We start from the raw sequence: 18,147 nt of genomic DNA on the forward strand, positions 1-18,147 counted from the left end.
GGTTCATTCTCCAAGGCAAAAGTAGAGCAGTTCTTCCACTAAGTCAGAATCAGTTGCTCTGAGGCTATTCCAGCAACTTGGACCAGGGTCTAGGATATAGCTATGATTCTGACCTATGAGGGGCAGGGCCTAGCACTGCCATGGATCTAGGGAAGAAGAGGTGCTCTAGACTCTCAGGCCTTGGGAAACAGGGCAGAGTTGCAATTTGGGACCTAGATCTAATAGGTCACAGTGCCAACTTGGGATCCAGGGGATAAGGTGCCACACATGGTGATTCTGGGCCCCGGGGTGGTAGGACATGGCTCACCATGGTTGGACAGTAATTCAGGCTTGTGAGGCTAGGTTTAGCAGCAGCAGGGACCCAGAATGCAAGATGTTGCTGTGGCTTGGACATTGGAGTACAGGGAGCAACAGAGTGATTACTCCAGGCTTGTAAAGCTGGAGTGCCTCAGCAGTTTCGACTTTGGAGGGCTAGTTCAATTCTAGGTAGGTAGATTGGTATGATTAGTCTGGTGGGCAGCATGGCATAGCTTAACCAAGGCTCTGATTTCCTTGGATGCAAGGTACTATGTCTTTTTGGCCCCGGTCTTTGCAGCTGTAACAATTAGCAGAGCCTCTGGATTCCTGTGGATGGGACACCATATCAGTAGAGATACAAGTACTCCAGTGTGCAAGGCATAACCTTGGTTGGGAGGACAAGGCATTGCTTCAGCTTGGCTGTAAAAGTAGTTGCACCAATGACTTTGATGAGAGAAACGGAGTGACTGTATAGTACCTTGGCCTTAAGAGGTAGATTGTAATAGCAGTACTGCACTGGGATGGCACCTGTGGCAGCTGAGCCTCATGAATGGATAGTTACAATGGCTGCTCACCCCTGAAGTGAGATGTACTCTAGCAGTGGCTCTGTTTCCGAGATGATGCAGAGCAATAGCAGCATGGGCTATGGAGTGAGTACTGGAGTGGTGGGAATAGTGTTAGCCCCTTTTGTGGGAGTAGGTCAGCCTGTGGACTCCAGGGAGAGCCCTCAACTGGGTTCAAAACCTGAGGACTGCAGGAATCTCCAATAGTATGAGACTATGTGAGTCTACAGTGGTGATTGGGCTGATGGAGTCCTCTTACCTTTTCCTCACAGGAAGAAGTCCATCCTACTCTCATGCTGATCCTGATGGGGTGAATGGAGAGTGGAAACAGGTGTTTTCTTCCCTTCTCTTTGTGGTCATTTTGAGTTTCTGCACTCTACAGGATTTCTGCTACTTCTTTGCTATTCTTCAGTTCTCTCCTTTAATTATTGTGGTTGAAATGTAGTTGTTTATTTATTGCTTTTCTTCTTCCCAAGGAGCTTCTAGTTGGCCATCTTGCTGATGTCGCCTTTGTTTAGTTTTGTAAGAATCTGCCAAAGTATCTTCCAAAGTGGGTGTCATTTTCCATTTCAGTCAGAAATGAATGAGAGTTCCTTTTGCTCCACATTCTCGCCAACATTTAGTGATGTCATTGTTTTGGATTTTGGCCATTCTAAAATGTATATAGTGGAATGGTACTGTTTTAATTTGTATTTTTCTGATGGCATGTAATGTAAAACAACTTTTTATTTGCTTTCTTGCCTTCTAATATGTCTCCTCTTGATGAGGTATCTGTTTGGGTCTTTTGCTCATTTATTAATTGGATTATTTGCTTTCTTAGAGTTGATTTTTAAGAGTTCTTTATGAATTTTGAGTAATAGTTCTTTGTCAGATGGGTCTTTTGCAAATGTTATTTTTCCAGTTTGACTTGTGTTCTCATTCACTTGACCTTGTCTTTTGCAGAACAAAGGTTTTCAAAATTTTAATGAAGCCCAGCTTATTATCTCTTTTGTGAATCATGCCATTGCTATTATACTTAAAATGTAGGTGCTATGCCACAGGTCACTGAAGTTTTCATTTGTGTTATCTTCTAGGAGTTGTGTAGCTTTGCAATTTCCTTGTAGGTCTATGACCTATTTTGAGTTAAATTTTTAAAAATACTTTTTAGTAGTTAATGGATTTTTTATTTTATTTATTTATATGTGTTGGGGAGTATTGAACCCAGGGCCTCACACATGCCAGAAAAGTGCTCTACCACTGACCACAACTCCAGCCCCAACTATTTTAGTTAATTTTTATGAAGGATTGAAGGTTTATATCTAGATTTGTGTATGTGTGTAGGTGTGTGTTCAGCATTATTTGTTGCAGACTTTGTTCTATCATAGTGCTTTGCTCTTTTGTCAAAGATCAGTTGCCCATATGTAGTTCTGTTTCTAAACTGTTTTTTTACATTGATCTATTTCTTCTTTTGTCAATGCCATATTGTCTGGATGACTGTAACTTCATAATAAATCCTGAACTCAAATAGCATCAGTCCTCCAAATTTGTTCTTCTGTTTCAAGATTGTGTTGATTATACTGAGTCTTTGGGCTCTCCATAAAAATTTCAGCATCAGTTCATTGATGTCTACAAAATAATTTGGTGGAATTTGGATTGGGATTGAATTGAATCTATAGATCAAGGAAGAACTGACATTTAGGCAGCATTGACTCTTTCTATCTATGAACATGGAACATCTCTTACTTAGTTCTTCTTGATTTCTTTTGTCAGAGTTTTGTAGTTTTCCTCATACAGTACTTGCAGATATTTTGTTGAATTTGTATCCAAATATTTCATTTTGGGGGATGCTGATATAAATAGTATTATGTATTTAATTTCAGATTCTGCTAGTACACTACCGGTTTAATCACTTATTGGTTCCATGAGTTTTTTTGTTTATAACCTTTGGATTTTCTACATAGATGGTCTTGTTAATCTGTGAAGAAAGGATGTTTTTCTTTGTTTCTTCCTAATCTTTATAACTTTTTATGTATTTTTCTTTCTATTTATAATTAATTGGGTAGGCATTCCAGTATAGTGTTGGAAAGCAGTGGTGGGAGGAGACATCCTTGCCTTCCTGAATTTAGCAGAAAAGTTTCTACTTCCTCACTGTTAAGTGAGGTTAGCAATGTTTTTGTTTTATTTTTTTAGATGTTCTGTATCAAGGCGAAGAAGTTCTTTTATATTCTTAGTTTGCTGAGAGTTTTTATTATGAATGAGTCTTAGATTTTCCAAAATGCTTTTTCTGCATCTGTTGTTGCTATTGTATGATTTTTTTCATTTTTGTCCTCTTGATTGAATGAATTATATTGATTGGTTTTGAATGTTGAGTTAATGTTGCATCCCTAGGATAAATCTCACTTGATTGTATGTATAATTCTTTTAATACATTGGTGGACAAGCTGCTAATTTTTTGTTGGGGACTTTTCCAGTTATGTTAGAGATATTACTCTATAGTTTGTCTTATAGTATCTGTCTGATTTGACGTTTGTGTAATGCTGGACTCAAAATGAGTCCTGTCTTTTGTTAGATTTCTATCACTTTGACAAAATATCTAAGATCAACAAAGAAAAGGTTTGTTTTGGGCCAGAGATTGAGAGATTTCAGTTCATGGTCACTTGACTCTGTTCCTTAAGCAGTATATCACGGGGTGGGGGTGCAGGGGGAGAGTGCATTGTGAAGGAGTCTGTTTACCTTATGGTGGTCAGGGAGCAGAGAGGAGAGGAGGGTCCAGGGTCCCAATATCTCCTTCAAGGTATGATCCCAACTTTCTTACACTTGGACCCACCTCCTAAAGGCTCCATCACCTTTGACACAGAGGCCTTTGGGAAAGCACAACTGGCAATCAAGCCTCCTAGGCCTTTGGGCGACACTCCAGTTCCAAACTATAGCATATCGGTAGAATTTGCCAGGGAACCTGGCTGGGCTTGTTGTTTTCTCTTTTGAAGCTTATTGTTTATTCAGTCTCTTAGGTAGGAGCCTATTCAGATTGTCTAATTCTTTTATTGTGTCTTTCAGGGAATTGGTCCATTTCTTCTAAGTTATCAAATTTGTGGGCATAGAGTTGTTCATACTATTCTCTGATTATCCTTTGATTGTCCGATGGACCTTAATGATATTCTTTCTTTCATTTCTAATTCTAGTGGTTTGTGTCCTCTCTTATTCTTATTTAGTTTACCTAGAAGATTTTTAATTTTATTGATCTTTTTAAAGAGTCAGGTTTTGATTTTCTATTGATTTCGTATTTTCAGTTTCATGAATTTCTGCTCTTTTTTTCTTTTGTTAACTTTATGTTTAATTTATTCTTCTTTTGAGGTTTCCTAAGATGGGAACTTATATTATTGATTTTAGATCTTCCTTTTTTACTGGTATAGGAATTCAGCACTGTATATTTCCCTCTAAGTATTGTATCATTGTGTCTGACACATTTTGATAAGTTGTGTTTTTACTTTCATTTGGTTCAAAATATTTAAAAATTTTTCTTCAGATTCCTTTTTACCCATGTGTTGTTTAGAAGCGTGTTGTTTAATCTCCATGTTTTGTAGGATTTTCTAGCTATCTTTCTGTTATTGATTTCTAGTTTAATTGACTTGTGATCTGAGAACAGACATTGCATGATTTCTTTTACTTTGTAAAGGTATGTTTTATGTCACAAAATGTGGTTTACCTTGGTTAGTGTTTCATGTGAGTTTGGGCAATCTACTGTTGTTTGGTGAAGTAATTGATAGATATCAGTTATATTCAGCTGATGGATAGTATTGAGTTCATGTATGTTCCTAATGATTTTTTTTTTTTTTTTGTGGTGCTGGGGATTGAACCCAGGGCCTTGTGCTTGCAAGGCAAGCACTCTACCAACTGAGCTATCTCCCCAGCCCCCTAATGATTTTTTGGTTGATGGTTCTCTCCATTTCTGATTAGGATATCGAAGTCTCCAACCACATTAGTGGATTTATTTAATTCTCCTTGCTAGTTCTGTTAGTATTGCTTCCTATAACTTGATGTTCTGTATTTAGGTACATATATGTTAAGGATTGTTATGTCTCATTGGAGAATTGACCTATTTATCATTATGTAATATCCTTTTTTATCTTTGATAACTTTCTTTACTTTGAGATCTGCTCTTTCTGAAACTGATGTAGCTACTCTTTTGATTAGTGTTGGCATGGTATATTTTTCTCTATCTACTTAAAAATTTTTTTTGTTGGTACCTGGGATTGAACCCAGGATGTCATGCATGTTAGGAAAGTATTCTAATATTGAGCTGCATCCTCATCCCTTTTTGGTTTGAGATAGGGCCTCCTTACCTGGCTTAGGCTGGCTTTGAACTTCTAATCTTTCTGTCTAAGCCTCCTGAGTCACTGGAATTAGAGGCATGAGCCACCATCTTCATCAACTTTTAATTTATGTATTTGTATTTAAAGTGAGTTTGTTATAGACAACATTATGATTGGGTCTTGCTTTTGTTTTTAAGTGTGCCAATCGTTTAATCCAGTTCTTGGTAGGAAATTTAAAACTCCAATTTGTGAGTATAAATTTTATTTGTTAGAGTGAAAACATATAGCTTTAGAGCCAAAGAGTAGCTTTGATTTTTGGTAAAATTTGTGAGTCTTCAGCTTTCTGATTAACCTTGCACTGCTATAAAGCTCATATTTCTCTTTCTCTGTGTTCAAAGACCTCACCTTCCTGGCATCTCAGCTTCTGTAAATGCTGCTTCTTGAAGTAAGCATCGGTGAAGCGTTTTGGTATTTACATGTTACTGTTGTCGTTTTTTGTGGAGGTGGCAATGACAAATTTCTGTTGTATTCTATGCAGAGGAATTCAATTGAGAGAGGGAAGTCCAGTTACAAGTAGCAATTCACAACTCAACTGCTCAGGAAAACCACTGTCCTGTCTCTGTGGTCCCAGCAGGATGCACCTGGAGTGATGTGATCTTCTAGTTTTCTCGTGTGCTGACTGAGGGGTTTTGGCTTTGGCCCAACAGCTTTGGAGGCACATCTTCAGAAGGCTAATATGAAGGCATTTTGCAAAGCTTCATCACCTAGGTATTGCCATCCTTGTCACCACCAACAGGTTTTGTGACAGAGAAATTTCTCCTTTTTCTGGATTTAAGCAGTTGAGTGCTTCCTTTTGTAGATGTCCTTTCTGGAATACTTAGCACATTGGGAATATCTGGCAATTCCTCTAAAGACAAGGTTTCAGCTGCAGTGCAGCTTCCCATTCTTGTCATTTTAGCCTGGAGGTCACCCTTTTTAACTTTACCACTGGCATTGACCTTCTTGGCTTGAGGTTTCTTCTCTTTAGTATCCAGATTTTCAGCTTTTTCACTCTACATCTTGTAAGATGGGAAAAAATGGGTGTTGTGTTTTTGATCTATTCTGAAAAGTTCCGTGTTTTAATTGGTGCATGTAGATTACTGATGTTCAAAGTAATTATTTATGTAGTTGAATTAATATCTACTATATTTGTTACTTTCTGCTTGTCCTTGTTTTTTGTTCCTTTTTTTGCCTTCTATTCTTGGTGTTTTAGATTAAGCATACTATGAGATTCTGTTTTCTCTCCCTTCTTTCAGTTATACATATTGTTTTTTTTTTAAACTTTCCTCATTCTAGGTTTTTTTTTTTTTTTTTTTTTTTACTTTGGTTGTCCTAGAGTTTGCAATATACATTTGCAACAAATCCAAACCCACATACAGATAACTGCCTACCACTTCATGAATAGCTAATGAAACAAAATGACCCATTTCTTCCCTCCTACCCTTTCTCATTGCTGTAATTCATTTCAATTTTTACATATGCATACATAAGAATACCTAATCAAATACTTTGTTGCTATTATTTTGAACCAACTTTTTTCTCTTAGATCAATTAAGTATGAAAATTTTTATTTTACCTTCATCTCGTCCTTCTCAGATGCTCTACTATCTTTACATATATCTAAGTTTCTGATCTATGTCATTTTTCTTTTCTCCAAAGAACTGCTTTAACAGTTCTTGCAAGGCAGATCTATCAGCAGTTAATTCCCTCAATTTTTGTACATTTGAAAAGTCTTTATATCCTTCAGTTTTGAAGCTTAATTTCACAGAGTATAGAATTCTAGGCTGGCGGGGTCCCCCACCACCCTTTTCTTTAAGCTTTCTGTTCCAATCTCTTCTTGCTTACTTAGTTTCTTAGAAGTCAAGTACAATTCTTATCTCTGTTACTCTATGAGTAAGGTGTTTGTTCCTTCTGACTTTTGGAGTTTTTCTTTAACTTTGTTTTCTGTAGTTTCTGCCTCAGTGTAGTTTTTCTTGGCATTTATTCTGCTTCTGTTCTTTGAGCTTCCTGGATGTGTAGTTTCATATCTGACATTAACTTGAAGACATTCTGTCATTATTATTTTTTTTCAGATATTTCTTCCCATCCTTTGTATATTTATTCTCTTTCTGGTATTCTCATTGTATATTATACTTTTTGCATTTGTCCCACAGTCTTTAGATCATCTTTGTTTTTCTTTTGTTTTTTTTTTTTTTTTTTTTTTTGCTTTCCACTTTGGGAAGTTTCTATTGTTATATCCTTAACCTCAGGGATTCTCTCCTCATCTGTATCCAGTCTACTAATAAGTCCATCAAAGATATTCTTTATTTCTGCTACAGTGGTTTTCATCCTGGCCTTCCTCTTTAGTTCTTGCTTATGTTTTCCATGTCCTTGCTTACATTATCCATCTATTCTCATATGGTATCTATTTTATCTCTTACAGCCCTTAGCACATTAATCATATTTACTTTAATTCCTGTTCTAATAATTCAACATCTCTGCTTTGTCTGGTCTGATGTTTCTTCAACTTATGTCCATGTTCCTTCAAATTGTCTTTTCATATGCCTTATAATTTTTTTCCTGATAGCTAGACATGAGGTACCAGATGAAAGGAACTGCTGTAAATAGATCTTCAGTTATGTGGTGGTAAGGTGTTGGGAAGGGTTCTGTAGTCCTGTGATTAGGTCTGTCTTTTATTGAGTCTATGCCTCTGTTCTATGAACTTCAAAGTGTCTTTACTTCTTCTCCTTAAAGGGGCCAGGATGGTTGGAGTAGGGGAAGACTCCCCCAGGTCAGTTAGGCTCCAATAAAACCCCAGCACATTTGTTACAGTGTATCTTCTGAGGATGGTGTTTGTTAAGAACACTAGAGTGCTCTAGTATTTTTCAGAACCCTTACTTTACTCTTTCCCTTGTGATAGGTACAAGGGGATTTTTCTAATTTTTCTGTGAGAACAAAAGTGTGTGTAGAGGGTCCTCCTATGATTGGGTCAACCAAAGAGCCGTCCCCACTGAGCCTCCAGCAATTCATGAATTACAGTTCAGACTTTCCTACCCCAGTTCTGTTTCGTCCTGCAGTTTCCTTAGAGTTTTTGCTCTGGTAAACCATTCTCCCTGTATTCACTTGTCTGTTTTTCCAATCTTGCTGCAGCAGTTTGCCCCATGTTCTCACCTCCCTTAAGGATCCAAGAAGAGTTGCTGATTTTTCAATTTGTTCACCTTTTTGCTTGTTGAATTGGGGTGACAAATTACAAACTCATTATATGTAGAACTAGAAATTGAAAGTCCCCTTTACTAACTTTTAATTTTTCTTCTTAGAGTAAACCATGAGTCTATACGATAGTCTCTAACCTGGTCCCTGATATCTCTTTGCTCTTCATCCCTTACACCCTCTCGCTTGCGTGTTTCCTGTCCGACATAGTGGTCTTTCTCATAGGTGCCTGGTTGTGGGCTGACTTTGTATTGGTGTTCCTTCTGGTTACAACAGTCTTTCCCAATATCCGCAAGACTTTCTTCCTCATCTCCCTAAAGCCTCTGCTCAAATAGTCCCCAACCACCTTTGTAAAATTATCCCCAATCAGCTTGCACTCACGATGCATTTACCATTATTTTTTGTTATTTCTGAGATGCTATACAATATATTTGTTTATTATGCCAATTGTTTATTTCTGCTACCTGAACATAAGCTCCATGAGAGTAGGGGTGTTCGCCTTTTCATTTGTTAACATGTCCCACATTCCTGCATCTGTTTGTAGCCCACTGTAGTTGATCATGAGTTATGAATACTCGATGGACATAGAGATGAATGTGTGTGCTCATGCTTGTGTTTCTTTTTCTTTTTTTAGTTGTAGATGGACATAATACCTTTATTTTTTTTTAACGTGGTGCTGAGAATCAAACTCAGTGCCTCATATGTGCTAACCAAGCGCTCTGCCACTGAGTGACACTCCAGCCCTATGCTTGTGTTTCTTTGTCTTTTTCTACTAGGAATCTCCCATTCAGTGTTTCCCTTCTTGTTTTCCTATTATGCACACCTCCTCCAAATAATTATTCTATTCTTTAAAAACCTTGTTTTAGAATGGTTACGTATTCTAATAAAATCATTTTATTTGTCCTGATTCTGAGATTAGTATATATAATTGTCATCACCCTTAAAACCAAGGGAAACTGTGTTAAGCATAGCCACAGTTCAGAGATTGTAAAAGAGTAAAATCTATAGGTTTCAGAATTCTTTTTATAGTTTCTTTAGGTAAAATAATACAACAGTTTATAGTCTCTATTTTAGGGGGAACTTCTCGACACTTTGTTGCCTAAGAATAACTTGGGGGAGCTGTTAAACATGTTGGCTACACGAAAATGGGAAGTTATACTCCATGTATGTATGATATGTCAAAATACATTCTACTGCCATATATAGCTAAAAAGAACAAACAAAATTTTTTTTAAAAATTAAAAAAATCATTGACTAATTAAAAATGCAAATTCCTTCTTTTCAACCCCTAAAGTTCTCTGCAGTGGGACCCAGAGTCTGCATTTTCAGTAAATGCATGGGGTTTCTGGTATAGGAGATCCATGAATATATAAGAAGCATTCCTGTAGACCCTGATATGCTTAGGATTAAAAGCAGGTATATGCAAGAAGTTTTCTTGTATGTGTTCAGAATATGGTAGAAAACCAGAAAGGAATACCTATGTTTGTTCATGTATGACAAAGACCAATTATGGACTTTCCATGTCTTTAAGGGATCCTGAATTTTCAGCCTTTTTTTTTTTTTTTTAAATAAAACATCTTGGAATTTCCAATGCAGAGAGTTTGCTACATTATAGAACAGTCCACTCACTATTGTATAACTGTGACCGTTATAAAGTTCTTAATTTTATTGAGACATATTTTGTGTAATTTTTATCTATTGGTCCTAGTTGAATTCTGTATAGCCGCACAGAACATATAAATGTAATTCATATTAAAATATAAAGAATTATAACCCCTTAACTTTACCAGAGATGTTTTAAAATACAAATTCATCCTAATTTGTGAAATTTTATTCACCAAGGGAGATGGACATACAGCTTTACTCTTTCAGACTGCTTTTCATTCTGCATCCAGAATCAGCTCTCCTACCCTTTTCCTGATCTGTCCCAGTTTCGTTCTTTGTTTCTATCTCTGTGCCATTTACTTTTCTCAGTACAGGTTTGTCTGGCTATTGATAGAGTAGTGACAAACATGGCTCCAGGCTTGTTAGGAGAAGGGCTTCTCTTATTCTGGTACATCCAGTTGTACTAGAGTGTCCTCTTTCCTCCTAATGATAGGTCTGTTTTGATATCTGGAGTTTTAATGAATATAAAATGAGGATGATATTCAGTGTCCAGTGAGACAGAGAGGTCTTCCATCCTGCATCTCAATTTTTCCTTATAGTAAAATTGCCTCCCTATTCCTAAAGTAGAAGTTCCTTCACTGAGGGTTTAATAATTCTTATTGTCACCTTGGTTCTGTTGAGGGGGAGGATGTGATTTTGTTCATCTTGCATCATAATTGTCATGACTGACACCCCTGAAATAAAAGACAGGTTGAGAAGAGAAAAGCTCTACAGATTTACTTAATCAAAGTTTTGTGTACTATGGATCCTTCAGAAATGAAGACTCAAAGACCTAGGGAAACTTTTTGTGCTTAAGTTTGAGGAAGAATAGACAGTCTTGTGGAACTGTGATTGGACAAAGGGATTTGAAGTAGTGGTGGTAGACCCGGAAACTCAGTGAGGCCTATCTCTTCAGGTTCTTCTTGGTCCCTCTGTGTAGCTTTCCTTCCTCCTGGGTATGGGGCAGGACCCTGTTGGTGTGAGGGTGGAAAAGGGACACAATGATCTATCTAGGTTTTGTAGCTTGGTTTGGAGGAGGAGGAGGATGGGAGATCAGAGACCTTGCTTCTGAGGCCAGTTTCCTTTAGTTCAGAACACTGAGCACGTCATGGTGCTATACACTGAGGTGTCATGTTCATGAGCCCCGAGAATTCTCAAAAGTTCATCTGACTGAATTTAGAGTTCTCTGTTAGTAGTTATCCTCTCTAGTTTAACATGTTCTACTTGGACTTCCATCGTAGCTATTGAGCAGCCAGCTCTTGGTCTTACTGATATTCCTATGTGTGAAATGTTCTTTTTTCTCTTACCATTTTAAGATCACTTGTTTTTAGGGTTTGTTATTTCACTGTGATGTGTTTTGGTATTACATTTAAAAAAATCTTCTTTGGGTGTGAAGTTTTCAATCTGAGAATTAGTGCCCTCACAACCTGTTTGCACATTGGTTCTGCATTCTCTCTCTCTCTTCCTTCCTCTGGAATTCTGAATTGTAGGCTAGATACTGTTACTCTGTGATCCTGTCTCATAAGTTCTGATATTTCCCAGTTTTTAATTTCTTCATGCTGCTTTCTGTGTAGTTTTCTTGAAATCTTTCCCCATTATTATCTCTTCATCTTTATATAGTTTGCAGTATAACTTATTTACTAAATTTATGCTTTTAATTATAGTTTTTGTTTTTAGAAGTTCCATTTGTTCATTTGAAATTGGATCATTTTGAGAATCTCGTTGCTTAGTCAAACTTTTATTACCATCTTTTATTTATTAAACATACCTATTTTATATTTGATAATTCCTGTATATTCTGGTCTTATTTTGTAATTCGTTAACATCTATTGGCCCTTTCTCAAAGTGGCTTGTTTCTTGTATGTTTAAATTGTGAGTCAAAGTTACTTAGACTTTACAAGAATTCTTTGAAACCTGTTCTTATTTTTACTATAATGTTTTGGTTTATTTTTTAAATTTGAGGGTAGTTACTGCTGGTTGATGACTAGATTATAAAAATACCATGCAAGATACCTTAGTTCATCCTTCTAATAAGTCGGTTGACCTGGTCATTTCCGTTGGTAGCATCTCCACCTTCTATAAAATGGTTGTTTTTTCTTCATCCCACCTCATGGAGAAGACAGTTTGAAGGGTCACAGGAAGTTGTTTGCTTTTTAGAAGCATTTTCCAACAGTATAAATCTTATGAATCGGATCCTTCATTCATATGATGCCATGTTTGCCAAGAGATCGAGCGATCAAAGTGCGGCTAACTTGTCGTACAGTCAAGGCAATAGCTTCTTATTGATTTTGCCACGACCACACTTGTAGGTTAGTTCATTTCCTGACTTCAGGTTGTGGTATTCCCATGCAACATATGGTTCCACAATCTTCAGCATGCTAATTGAAGTTTGGTTGATCTTAACAAAGGTACCATTGAAGATCTGGTGAAGGTGAAAAAGCTGGAACACCCATGAACATTTGGGCTCACACTATTGATATGCTGATCCTGAAGATATATGCCAGTTTGGGTTCTTCAGGTACACAGAAGTTGCCATCTTTTCTTGACATCCTAGCTACTAGAATCTCAGTTCTGTACATCTGCCTATATTTCTTGTGGTAGTGTGTAGCTTTTTCATAGATACTCTTGCTTCTTCCTCACCTTTCCAAGAGCACGGGCACACTTCATTCTCAGGTGTTTTATCTTCAGCTCTGCGAAAATTTCTTTGCCATTTCAATAGAGTTTCTAGTATAGCAGATATCTTATTTTTCTTCTTTTTTATACCTTCTATGGTTCTATCCAGAAAAGAGATAAAGTCTGGTTTTAAAATATGTTCCTCTACCTTTACAAGGTACATAAGGTTCTTACAAACCAGGATTCTTTGTAATGAAAATTTAAGCTTGGAATATGTGGATAGTGGAAATTCTGGCCCCAAATATGCAAGTTGGTAGGTTTATGATTAGGAATTCTTAGGAAAGATTCCCTTTTGTTCCTTCTCCTTCATTATTCAAATTCAAAGACAAGGGATACAAATATTCTCACCATTTGCTTTTTTCTCCCTCATTCATGAGAATAATGCTTATTAGGAAGTTCTGGCTTTATGCAGAATCTCAGATTTATCTTTTACTGATATCAATCAGTATTTTTTTCCCCTCAGTTCTGGACAAAAATCACCAAAAGGCAAAGCACAGCTCTTTTTTATGTTAGCAGCTCATTTTGGTGTTACTAGCTTTCAGCTCTTAATGTTACTGGCTCATTCAGTAGTTTTTAAAAAATTGTTTTAATTTGTTCTTTTTAGTTATACATGATAGTAGAGTCTGTTTTGACATATTTATACTAACATCAAGTATATTTTATCCTAATTAGGATCCCAGTCTTGTGGATGTACATGATGTTGAGATTCACTATGGTGTATTCATTATATGTACATAGAAAAGTTATGTCTGATTCATTCCACTGTCAAGAGTTCTTTTGCTCAATTTGAGATAGAAATCACAAAGATGCAAGCAGTACCATCTGAACAAGGCTTTATTGGGGCTTGGGACTTGTGCTGTAGCACAAGGGGCATAGCACATGGGGTATGGTCCTGGGACTACTTGCTGAGGACTATATAGACAAAAAGAGTGGGCTCATTCAGGTGCACTGTCAGCTGTTGCACATGATCTCAGGATTTCTGTACACAAGATCTTTGCTCTCCGTGGTACCTGGGTTTGCACTTGATATGGCAAACCCTAGGGGTATTGCCACCCTGCTGAGGTCATATATCAGTCAAGGTGAGGCTTGGGGGTGGAGTCAGCAGTTCCTGGACTTGGTCATTGATGGATTGTTTTTTTTTTAAGCACCTTGAAGTCTCTACTTTCCATCAGCTCCCATTCTTCATCTCCAGCTTATTAAAACCCTTGTGATTTATTTAATGGTGTGCTTTCAAGGCCCTTCTTTCTTGGATTTACAGTTTCTCCTACTTTCTGTTCTCCGCGGATTTCTTGTTGGTTTACTCATGTACTTAAAATATTTTTAAAATAAAATTTGATTCATTATTTTTAGACATTATATACTGTGGGTCTCTATAAATGTGTGGTCTGTCATGTTGCCAGAAATGGCATGCTTAATTAGTTTGTTTTATTCATTCATTTATTCTCGCATGTGCAGAAGTGAAACCTTGGAAAAGAATTGGGAGCTATCATCATCTTTAATAATTATGGCAAGAGTCTTCCTCTAGAGTTGTAACTTGGTTTGAGGTGGCTAATCAAGTGTGTTGTAGCTGAAGGAAATACTGGGTCTCGACTGGACAGAGATTTAGCTAATGTCTACAAGTGTAAAGAAATTATGAAAATAATAGCTGTTTGATTAATATCAATACTATTAGAGATTTGTTCTTCAGTATTGCTATCCTGCAAGCAGTTATAACTTCAAATGTGTCAAATTCATGACTCTTTTTCTTTTCTTTTTTTTGCCATGCTGGGGATTGAACCAAGCACTCTACCAACTGAACTATATCCCCAGTCCCTCAAATTACTAACTCTAACCTCACTGCTATGGTTTGGATGTGAAGTGTCCCCCAAAAGCTCACATGTGAGACAATGTAAGAAAGTTCAGAGGAGAAATGATTGGGTTTTGAGAGTCTTAGCCTAATCAGTGAGCTAATCCCTGATGCGATTGACTGAGTGGTAACTGGAGGCAGGGTGGGTGTGGCTGTGGCTAGAGGAGGTGGGAATTGGGCGTGGCTATGAGGTTATATATATTTTTATCTGGCAGTGGAGCCTCTCTGCTTCCTGATGATTCAGCTGCTCCCCTCTGCTGTGCTCTTCCACAATGATGTCCTGCTTCACCTGGAGCCCTGAGGAATGGAGCCAGCCTTCTATGAACTAAGACCTCTAAAACCCTGAGCCCTCAAATAAACCTTTCCTACCTTACAGTTGTGCTGGTCAGGTCATTTTGTCACAGCAGCCAAAAAAGCTGACTAAAACACCCCACCTTCTTCCTTATCTGATTTATTTCACTTAATACCTCATTTGTTATTTAAAACAGTAAAGCACTAACAGTAAGGTTTCTGCTGGGTGAGTTCTTGGGTAATTTCCTCTGTTTTCCCTGAGGTAAGCTGCAAAATTGACTTTATCAGGCACTTTATTTAGTCAGTGTTTCATTGCTTATTAAATCACGTGGGCAGGACTTTAGGATCATGCTTTATCTAATTGGAGAACAGTGAGAACTGATTACCTTCAACTTTTTTTGTCTATTAATATGAGATATTGGGATGGGGAGAACAGGCAGCTGAAACAATTTATGATTCTTTTGGTAGCAATATTATAAAGGAGATTAAAATACAAAAAGCAATTAATCTCACTATTAAGAAATAATCATTATTAATATTTTTATCTACTTTTGTATTTTTAAATGTTGGAATTATAGTATATATTTAGCTATATATAAAGTTATTTATATATAACTTGCTTTTATTACTTATTATTTGCCCAAGCTTCCCCATTTTATTGAATATTCTTTCAGAACATTTTCTTTTTGTGGTCCTAGGCATGGAACCCAGGGCTTTGTGCATGCTGGGCAAGCAATCTACCACTGAACTACATACCCAGTTTGCCTTTAGAGCTTTTAAGTAGCTGTATAATATACTCCCCTATGACTGAATCATAATTTATGGGACAATTTCCCTATTGTCGGGCTTTTGGATTGTTTCTAACTCTCCTTTTATAAATAAAGCTATAGTTAGCATTGCCGGCATACTCCTATTTGTGAATATCTTCAATTATCTCCTTGAGATATTTTTAAAAACTGGCTATTCATGGGACATGGGTATAAATATTTCTGGGGCTCTTGATATATAATGCCAAATTGTGCTTCAGGATTTTTATATGTGCTTGTTTATACTTCTATCCATTCAGCAGAATATTCATTTTATTACATCTTTTCCAAAATGTAGTGGTACTTCTATAGGAATAATTTTAAAAGTAATCAGGTTAAATTTGCACTCCTTAGATTACTAATGAGGTTGCATTTTATGTTTACTTTCTTTTTGTATTTAATAATCTACATGTTAAGGTGTTTCTAAAAATGCATTTCCCTCCAATAACATATTTATCTATTCCTTATTAATTTTTTTATCTGTTGTATTTATTGCTTATTATTTAGATTTTGCCCTTCAATCTTGGTTGTGAAATACTTTGTGTCATCAAAGTACTAAACTTTCATGTAGTCATTTACCTTTTCATGGGGCTGGAGTTGTGGATCAGTGGTAGAGTGTTTGCCTAGCATGTGTGAAGCACTGGGTTGGATCCTCAGCACCCCATAAAAATTTTAAAAAATAAAATAAATAAAGGTATTGTGTCCATCTACAGCTAAAAAGTTTAAAGAAAAACCAGCTTTTCATTGTGATTTCTCTTCCTTCATCTCTTTGAAATGTTTATAATAGTCTATGTAATTTGCCTACTCCTACTGTTTTTTTTTTTAACATTGGATTTTTAATCCATTTGGAATTCATTTTACTGAGATACAGGAATTTCACAACCCCCACCCAATTTAAAGAACTGTCCCAATACCGTTTATTTGATAGTCCTTTCTATTTCCACTGACTTGAGTTTATCTTGGTCAATGCTTTAATGTAATTTTCATATATTACCATCATTGTGGATATACTATATATTCCAGATTTTGGTATTGTTAGAATTTACAATTTTCTATCTCATGATTTTGAAATAATATATCATTGTCTTGCTTTTTTTTTTTTTTTTTTGGTGTGGTGCTGGGGATTGAATCCAGGGCATGGCACATGCTAGGCAAGAGCTCTAACCACTGAGCCCATATCCCTGCCCTTTGTACTTCTTGAATACTAGTAAGGTTGGACATCTTTTCATGTTTATTGGTTACTCCTGTTTTCTTTGTATTACCTGTTCAGATCTTCTGTCCATTTTTGTATTAGTTTGTATTTGTATGGATTTTTATATATTCTGGGTAGCAATTTTACATTAGAGTTATTATAACTATTTTTTCCTAGTTTGTGATTTCCTTTTGATCTTGTTAAATTTCAAAATAATTGAATTTGTCAGTCCTTTATAGTTTGTGTGTTTTCTAGTTTTCTGATTACTTGTTTTTGTACTGGGGATGGAACTTCAGGGGTGCTTTATCATATATCCCAAGTTCTTTTTTATTTTTTATTTTGAGACAGAGTCTTGCTGAGTCACATGGGCTGACCTTGAACTTGCAATCCTCCTGCTTCAGTTTCTCAAGTCACTGCAGTAACAAGAGTGTATCACTGTACCTGGCTAGTCTTATTAATGATGAGTAATTATTGAGCATCTACTGTACTCTGGGCTCTGTTTGAGGCATTTGGGATATACCATAAACAAAACACAAAACTTCTAGAGTTCACATTCAAGAAGCTTTTACCCTGGAGTTTATAAAAATATTCACCTTTTTTCTCCTAAACGTGTATAAGTTTTACTGTTTTACTTTTAGGTCACTAAGGTACATTGGATTTATTTTTGTATATAGTATGAAGTAAGAAATCTAGGTTTTATTTTTCTATGTGAGTTTTTAGTTATCCCAGCACTATGTATTGATTAATAACATTATTCCTCCACTATTTAGTAGTGTTACCTCCGTTGGGTATCAAGTTTCTAGATTTGTATGGGTTTGTTTTTGTGCCTGTTTTGTGTGTTGGTATATTGTATCTGTACCACATTCTTGATTACTGTAGTCTTGTAGTAAGCCTTGATATCACAGGTCTCCCTATCTTATTTTTCCTCAGAATTGTTTGATCTGTTCTTAGTCTTTATTTTCCATTTGTATTTTAGAATCAGTCATACTGTGGTTATGTCTGACTTGCTTTCAGGGCTGCTCTTTGCTGAGTTGGGGGAAAATCCTGTTACATTAATGGTGTTGTCATTTTTAATAGTGCTGACCTTTGAACTTCTGTCGCTCCTGCCTGCCTGTTGTTCTCTCTCCCTCCCTTCTTCTCCCTTTCGGTGTCCTGCCTTCTCATATTTCTGTCCTCCTTTCTTTTCCTATGGTCATTCTAAAAAGTTCTTTTAAAATGTGGGTTTTTTTTTTTTGTTTTTTTTTTTTTTTTAACTTTAAAAAGTAGTATACAGGGCCTGGGGTTGTAGCTCAGTGGTACAGCACTTGCCTAACAT

General features: G+C 36.5%; 1 protein-coding gene and 1 pseudogene across 2 annotated transcripts in view; one reads left to right on the forward strand and one right to left on the reverse strand.

The window, feature by feature from the left end:
- Positions 1–18,147, forward strand: part of Scamp1 (secretory carrier membrane protein 1) — a 115,957-nt gene that overhangs the window by 46,334 nt on the left and 51,476 nt on the right. The window lies entirely within an intron of this gene.
- On the reverse strand, positions 12,039–12,603 carry LOC124987324 (60S ribosomal protein L7-like; annotated as a pseudogene).

The sequence above is a fragment of the Sciurus carolinensis genome, chromosome 6 (genome assembly GCF_902686445.1).
Source record: "Sciurus carolinensis chromosome 6, mSciCar1.2, whole genome shotgun sequence".
Taxonomy (NCBI): domain Eukaryota; kingdom Metazoa; phylum Chordata; class Mammalia; order Rodentia; family Sciuridae; genus Sciurus; species Sciurus carolinensis.